Genomic DNA, 7,513 nt, shown 5'->3' on the forward strand with positions numbered 1-7,513 from the left:
TGCTAAAAGCGGCGACATCGGTTGAGGCCCGAATGATCGCCTTTTCTAAATTTCTTCATAATGTTTATAAATAGAAATGGTCCGATGTTGTTCCGAACCAGGGCCACAGTTTGTAACCAATTACTCATGAATTAATGAAAAAGCTCGGTCTAAGTAAACTTCTATCCTTATTAGATAATAATAATGAAAATTTTCTAACTAACCACGCGTAACGAATAATAATAAACCTGACTTTACCTTGCCTCGCCTTTTCAGTAGTGACCATAATAAAACAATCGAAAATGTCATGACGTGTCGTGAAATGAACTAGGAAAACAACCAACAGGAATATGAGGAGTACGATGAATCAACAATGATGCCAGAGGGACTGGTAGAAGAGTTAGAAGACTTCAGAGATAAGAAGAAGCTGAATATGGATGAAATTGAGGTGATCAACCTCGGTGATGAAGAGGAAGTCAAGGAAACACGAATCAGTGATCACTTGGGTGCTCCACAGAAAGAAGAGCTCATAGCTCTATTAAAGGAATATGTGGACGTCTTCGCCTAGTCGTACATAGATATGTCGGGATTGAGCACTGAAAGGAACATGCCATATACTATTTGAGAAAGAAGTTTACTTCCTGCGAGGCGCAGTATACACTCGTAGAGAAAACCTGCTATGCTCTGATCTGGATTGCTCAAGAGCTGAGGCACTACCTATCGGTGTTCTTCACTCACCTCGTATCTAGAATGGATCCGCTGAGATACATTTTCTGGCAACCGATGCCCCTAGGAAAATTAGCTAAATGGCAGATGCTACTGACCGAATTCAACATCATATACGTAGTGTAAAAGGCAATCAAAGGACAAGCCCTAGCTAACCTGCTGGCAGAAAGTCCCGTCGATGACGAACTTAAACCATTATGAACCTTCTTCCCAAACGAGGAAGTGATGGCTCTAGAAGAAGAGGTGGCAGAACCATACTCTAGCTGGAGACTATTCTTCGAGGGAGCGGTCAACTACAAAGGATCAGGCATCAGGCTGTGTTGATATCAGAAACAGGATAACATTATCCGATGGCCGTAAATCTCAACTTCAGATGTACCAACAACGTGGCAGAATAAGAAGCATGTATCCTCGACCTCAGGATGGCGTTGGACATGAACATACAAGTGTTGTTGGTAATCAGGGACTCTGATTTGCTCATAAATCAAGTGAAAGGAAATTGGGCAACCAAGAATGATAAGATACTCCCATATGTGAATCTGGTACAGAGATTGTGTGGGACATTTAAGAGTATTAACTTCAGACATACTCCAAGGGCTCAAAATGAGTTTGCAGACGCACTGGCTAAGATAGCATCTATGATCCAGCATCCTGAGAGTACTCACATCGATCCGCTAGAAATCACACTGAGAGAAGAACAGGCTCACTGTGCCCATGTCGAAGCCGAGCCAGATGGCCAACCATGGTATGCCGACATTAAGGCTTACTTGGAAAAAGGAGAGTTTCCCCCCTGATAGTTCACCAAATCAAAAGAAGACCATCAGGAGGTTGGCTAATGGTTTCTTCTTGAACAAAGAAGTGTTGTACAAAAGGACCCCTGATCTTGGGTTACTCAGGTGTGTCGACGTTGAAAAAGCTACGGAATTGCTAAAAAGAGGTGGACGCAGGGGCATGTGGACCCTACATGAATGGATTCATCCTTGCTAAGGAAATCCTGGGGAGAGGATATTACTAGATGACTGTGGAGCACGACTCCTATAAATTCATGCAAAAGTGCCATTAATGTCAGATACACGGGGATCAAATCAAGGTTCCCCTCAGAGAGTTACACACGATGAAGCTCATCCTGGCCATCCGTGGCATGGGGAATGGACGTCATAGGACCCATCGAGCCTCCGACCTCCAACGGGCATCGTTTCATCTTAGTCGCCATTGACTACTTCACCAAATGGGTGGAGGCGACTTCCCACAAATCAGTGACCAAGAAAGTCGTGGCCTACTTCGTCAAATACAATCTAATATGCCATTTCGGTGTGCCGGAATCCATCATCACTAAAAATGGCGCCAATCTAAATGGACATTTGATGAAAGACATCTGTGAACAATTCAAGGTCACCCACAGAAACTCTACTGCCTACCGGCCACAGATGAATGGAGCCGTAAAGGCTGCCAACAAGAACATCAGAAGAATCCTGAGAAAAATAGTCGACAACGACAAGAATTGGGACAAGCAATTACCTTATGCTTTGTTTGGGGTACAGAACGACAATCCAAACTTCCACTGGGGCAACCCCACACCTCCTTGTCTACGATACAGAAGTGGTTATACCCGCAGAAGTGGAAATACCTTCACTCAGGATCATCCAACATGCAGAACTAAAAGATGCAGAATGGGTCAGAAGACGTTATAAACAACTGGCCATTATAGAGGAAAAGAGAATGGTGGTGGTATGCCACGGATAGTTTTGTAGACAAAGGATGTCTCGAGCCTTCAACAAACGAGTCAGAACACGACTGTTCCAGATCGGACAACTCGTACTCAAGCGAGTCTTCCCTTACCAAGAGGAATATAAAGGGAAATTACCGCCAAACTGACAAGGACCATACATGGTCAGGAAAGTACACTCAGGAGGGGCTGTAGTCCTAGCCGAGATGGACGGACAAGAGGTGGCCTAAAGCCATCAACGCAGACGCGCTCAAGTGATACTACATTTAGGATTCCATTTGCTTGTAACCGCATTATTATTTCTGTGTAATCGTACTTTGTAATAGAATAGGAAAAACAAATCATCTATGTAATGAACTACGCAATGATCTGACTTCCCCACAGTGGGATACGTAGGCAGTCCATATCAGACCTAGTCTCTTTATCAGTAAAACCAAAACTCAGTTATTTTATTTCGAACTACGTTCAACCTGAATACCTACTGCGACAGGATACGTAGGCGCCCTCGAGCTCGATTGTCATAAAAGAAACATCAAGAAACCATTAGGAAACCACAGAGACAATAAGGCAGGAAAAATCAATAGGATCAAGCTTGTAAGGGTCAGCACAAGATTCAGACAACATCAACAAAGAAAGAGACAGAGTAAAGCAATACACTGGGGTAGAATTTTTAAGGGGACCTCAAAAATTCCTGTATAGCAAGACAAAGCAAGGGTCGCTCAAAGCAAATCCTGAAACCGGGCAGAATTTTCTAGAAAGATCTCAAAAATTCTATCAATGCGAAAGTCAGCAATCATACCTTCGAGAAGAATCGGAAGACCTCATTCGAAGAAAACACACGTCATGACACATAAAAAACGAAACAAACATTTATTTTAAGAAAAAAGCAACATACATTTTGTATAGTTTTTACTCTAAATTTTCAAAAAAAAAATAGCATAATTACATCCCCAGAAACATCTCTCAAAATACCGAGCCCAAGAAGGTTCGAAAGAGCATCAAGAGGAGACACCAGATGGGAAGACAACGACTCTAATCGGCTTCTTAGGAAACTCTCAATTTTTCTGTGGATGCAGGTTTTTCTTTTTACAGGACAGCAGGCATGCCGCCAACCGGTTTACTCACAATAACGGTGAAAGGCAAAGCACAACCCAGCGGAGAAGGACCAAAAAGGTCACGGCAAAAAATGGGAAATAATGACACATCTGGCGGTAAGGTCATGAAGCAAATGAGCGCAAAGACAAATCCGACCGGAAGGGTCACACAAAGAGTGAACAGAAAAGATATATCAGACCAAAAGGGTCACAATTGATGAGCATAAAGATATATACGACCAAAAGGTTCATGACAAGCACAAAAGGGCAGCTCCGACCACAAGGGTCAGCAGCCAATACAACGGACGAAAGAAAGATTATCCAGCCACAAGGGCCATATTTGTCATCTGCATGCCAAGACGGCCATTCATTTATTTTGCCAAGAGGGCCAGTCATTTATTTTTCCAAGAGAGCCACTCATTTATTTTGCCAAGAGCACCATTCATACAAACTGCCGAGAGGGACATTTATGTCAATCTGGCGAGAGGGCCATCCATGTCAAAGTGCCGAGAGGGCCATTCATATCAAACTACCGAGAGAGCCATTCATATCAAATTGCCAAGAGGGCCATTCATATCAAATTGCCAAGGGGGCCATTCATATAAAACTGATTCATTCAAAATGCAGAGAGGGCCATTCATACAAACAGCCAAGAGGCCCATTGATCTAAAATTCCGCGGAGAATACCTGCATATTATAAAATCTAAGAAAAAGGCACACAACAGCTAGAAAGAAGCCGGCTTGCTCAACCACATCCAGACAAATTGCGGAGCAAACGTGAAATTTTTTCTTACGCAGCTAGTCAAAATAGGGTGCCCATGAGAGTCAAGCTCCCCGGCCAGGATTTGGAAGCCATCCGTTCTCAGACTCAGCTATAATTTGTCCTGTTTTCATTTTCTTTTCTAAAAATAAAATCGCGACCGGTCGGACACACATCGGGAAATCCAAAAGTATTCCTACATAAGGGACATACTCTTCTCCAGCGAGTTGAACTACATGTTACCTGATTCCAAGAGACCAGGGATATGTAGGCGAACTCAAGACCAAAGAGTCGGTCACATTCTAACAATCGTCCGGAAGAAACCCAGTCACAACATTGAGGGTCTCGGGACTTTCCTTCCAAGACACTCAAAAAGTCTTTAGTTGAGTCGAACTACAAGCGGCCTGAATTCTCATATAACCCAAGATATGTAAGAAACCCAGAAACTGGGGTCTGGCCATGTATATGAAAATTGCATGAAAAATAAAGGGTGAAATGATCCGGGTCAGTCAAAATTAGGGTTGGTCAAATTTCGTCGCTTAGGGATGGTCCCTCCATCGACACCTTAATTTTGACCCCCGTAACTTACTTTAATTACTCAGAGTCCTTGGAAAATAAATAAAATGAGCTATGCACCTTAAAGGGTTTAAATAAATTTTATAAATTGTTCAGATCAATATTTTACTCTAGATTGGTGAAAGGTTTTTCATGGCATCACAAATTTATTCAGAAGGTAATTGGTACTTTTATGACATTTATGACATTTATGAGATGTTTGATAGATTTAATCAAAGAAGAAAGGGGCATTTTTGTTTTAAAATAATAATCACTTATTTAATTATTTAAATTGTCAAAAATCTAAATTACCAAATACTTTATTCCCTTCAATCCAAGGAGTTTGAGTAATTTAAATAATTAACCATTTCACCCTTTAATCTTTAATTTTGCATAATTGTGTGATTTGTCAAAATTATTCATAATTACCTATAAATGTTTTAATTAGTCAATTAAGTGGTCCTTACTGCAAATTGATGTTCAAATTATTCAATTATTTCTATTATGGCCACAATTAATTTAACCAATTCACGGTTTAAGGAAATTGGGGTCATTTTTGTAAAATTAGCTTCTTAATGGCCTTAATTGAAATAACCAAATTCATTGTCTTAAATTAATTAAGGTAACTAACACAATTAAATTTTTAAATCTGCTAATTAGGCCAAATATGGCCATAATTTAAATAATCGGTTGGATTAAAATCAATTAAGGCCATATTCGCAATTTTAAAGCCCATTAACACAATTGGCCAATTTTTAATTATTTTTAATAGGATAATGATGTCCTAATTTTGTCTAATTAAAATATTATCCTAATTATCAAATTATCTTATATATATACCAGGTATACATATAAATGTATACACGAGGTATACAGATACATGTATACAAAGAGGCAGACCATTTAACTTTAGGATCCGGACTGAGTCCAGCCCAAATGGGCACGACCCGGCCTAGTCTCACATCACATAAGGGGGTACACCCCTTTTACATTTTTATTTCACACCAAACGACCCTTAAGTCCTCCCTCTCTCTACACTTTCTTCTTCCACGTAAAAACCCTAGCCGTTGCCTGCACTATTTTCTCTCTCTCGTCCTGAAATGGAAAAATCATAGTGCATGTGTGAAGTACACAGCTTTTGCTGTGTTATTTATCTGCAAAGAATTAATTCAAAGGCTATTTTTACTTATATCTTTCCAAAATTGGTAATAATTTCTTTTCCTTTTGTTTTTCTTCCAAATTACTTAGTCAAAATTTATTATTATTATCTGATTTTTGTTGTATTGTGTTCATTTGCTTGATTTCCATTGGTTGGGGGTTGAAGGGTTTGGATCGAGCCAAATAAGGCTTAGATCTGGCCGTTCATCTATTGATAAGTCGTTTTAAGCCATAGATTGGCTTTGTAAGTTCATTTCCTGGGAAAGATTGTTTATCCCGCATCGATGTTTAGAAGGTTTGAACATTTTTTGGGGTTCTATGGTTTGAACAATTTTTGGGGTTCTATAAATAGAACCCCAACCCTCTCACAAAAGAGAGTTTTTCAGAAGGTAGGAAAATTGAAAAAATTAAAAAGGGGCAAGAAACTTCGAATTTCAAGCCTCTTAAGTATAAAAATTTTACAACTTCGACTTAGTTTGAGGTTTTCTGAGTTCTAAAAATTTGTTTTCTTTCTTGTTTTCGATTATGTGTGCCTGAGTTGTGGTTTTGGAAGTACAAAGGGCTTTCAAATTCGATTTTAACCACGATTGCAGTTTTAAAAGGTAACATTTTTTCCTTTTTACTTATTTTTGTTATTTCTCAGTAGTTTGCTATGGGATAATAGCCTGTTTTGATGATTAGTTTGGTTGTTGGATTACTTTGGTTCAATTAAGTGATAATGTGCTTTTTAGGTAATGTTTAAGGTTCATTAGAATGTTTGGAAATGGAGATTACTTCATTATTTTAGAAGTACATGCTTAACCATGGTGACTAGTTGCTAATATGGACTGAATGTATGAGATTAAATAATGTATTGATGATTTTTTCTATAGATATTGGTGAACAGACTGTTGCATACTTTATTGGATGTTGAAGTTTCCTGTTTTGGCTACAAACCTTAAACATGACAAAAATCTGATTATAAGATTCATAACAGTAATTTAGTGAATTCTTTAAATCAGTGCTAATCCTGTTTAAATGTAATAGAATGCTAAAGTACTGTGATGATCTATTTCAAATTATTTAAGGCAGATGCTCTTTCTCGGATGAGACTATATCAAGTTTGATTCTTCAATTTGCTTTCATAGGTTTGTATGCTTTGTCTATGTCAATTAGAAAGCGTGAGTCATAATTAGCATAAAAAAATAAAGGATCATGATTAGACTGAAATAAGGCTTAAGGAATCTAGGCATACTTATGGTAGTCTCATGATGTGGTTAAAGCATTAGAGTTTAGGATAAATGGGGTTTGTTTGCATTTGTGTGGGTCAGAGTCTATCCAAGTTTGCTTGAATATGTTCGGATCAATCAACATTGGCTTTGAATAGTTGTATGCTATACATTAAAGGTAATTTGAAGCAACAACACCCTAGAATATGATATAGAAGTCTCAAAAATAAAGGTTGGGATTAAGGCTCATTCATTTAGTAACAGGTTCCTAAATGGTCCATTAGAAGCTAAGGTAGGATTATCAAGT

The sequence above is a fragment of the Lycium barbarum genome, chromosome 9 (genome assembly GCF_019175385.1).
Source record: "Lycium barbarum isolate Lr01 chromosome 9, ASM1917538v2, whole genome shotgun sequence".
In the NCBI taxonomy this organism is placed as follows: Eukaryota; Viridiplantae; Streptophyta; class Magnoliopsida; order Solanales; family Solanaceae; genus Lycium; species Lycium barbarum.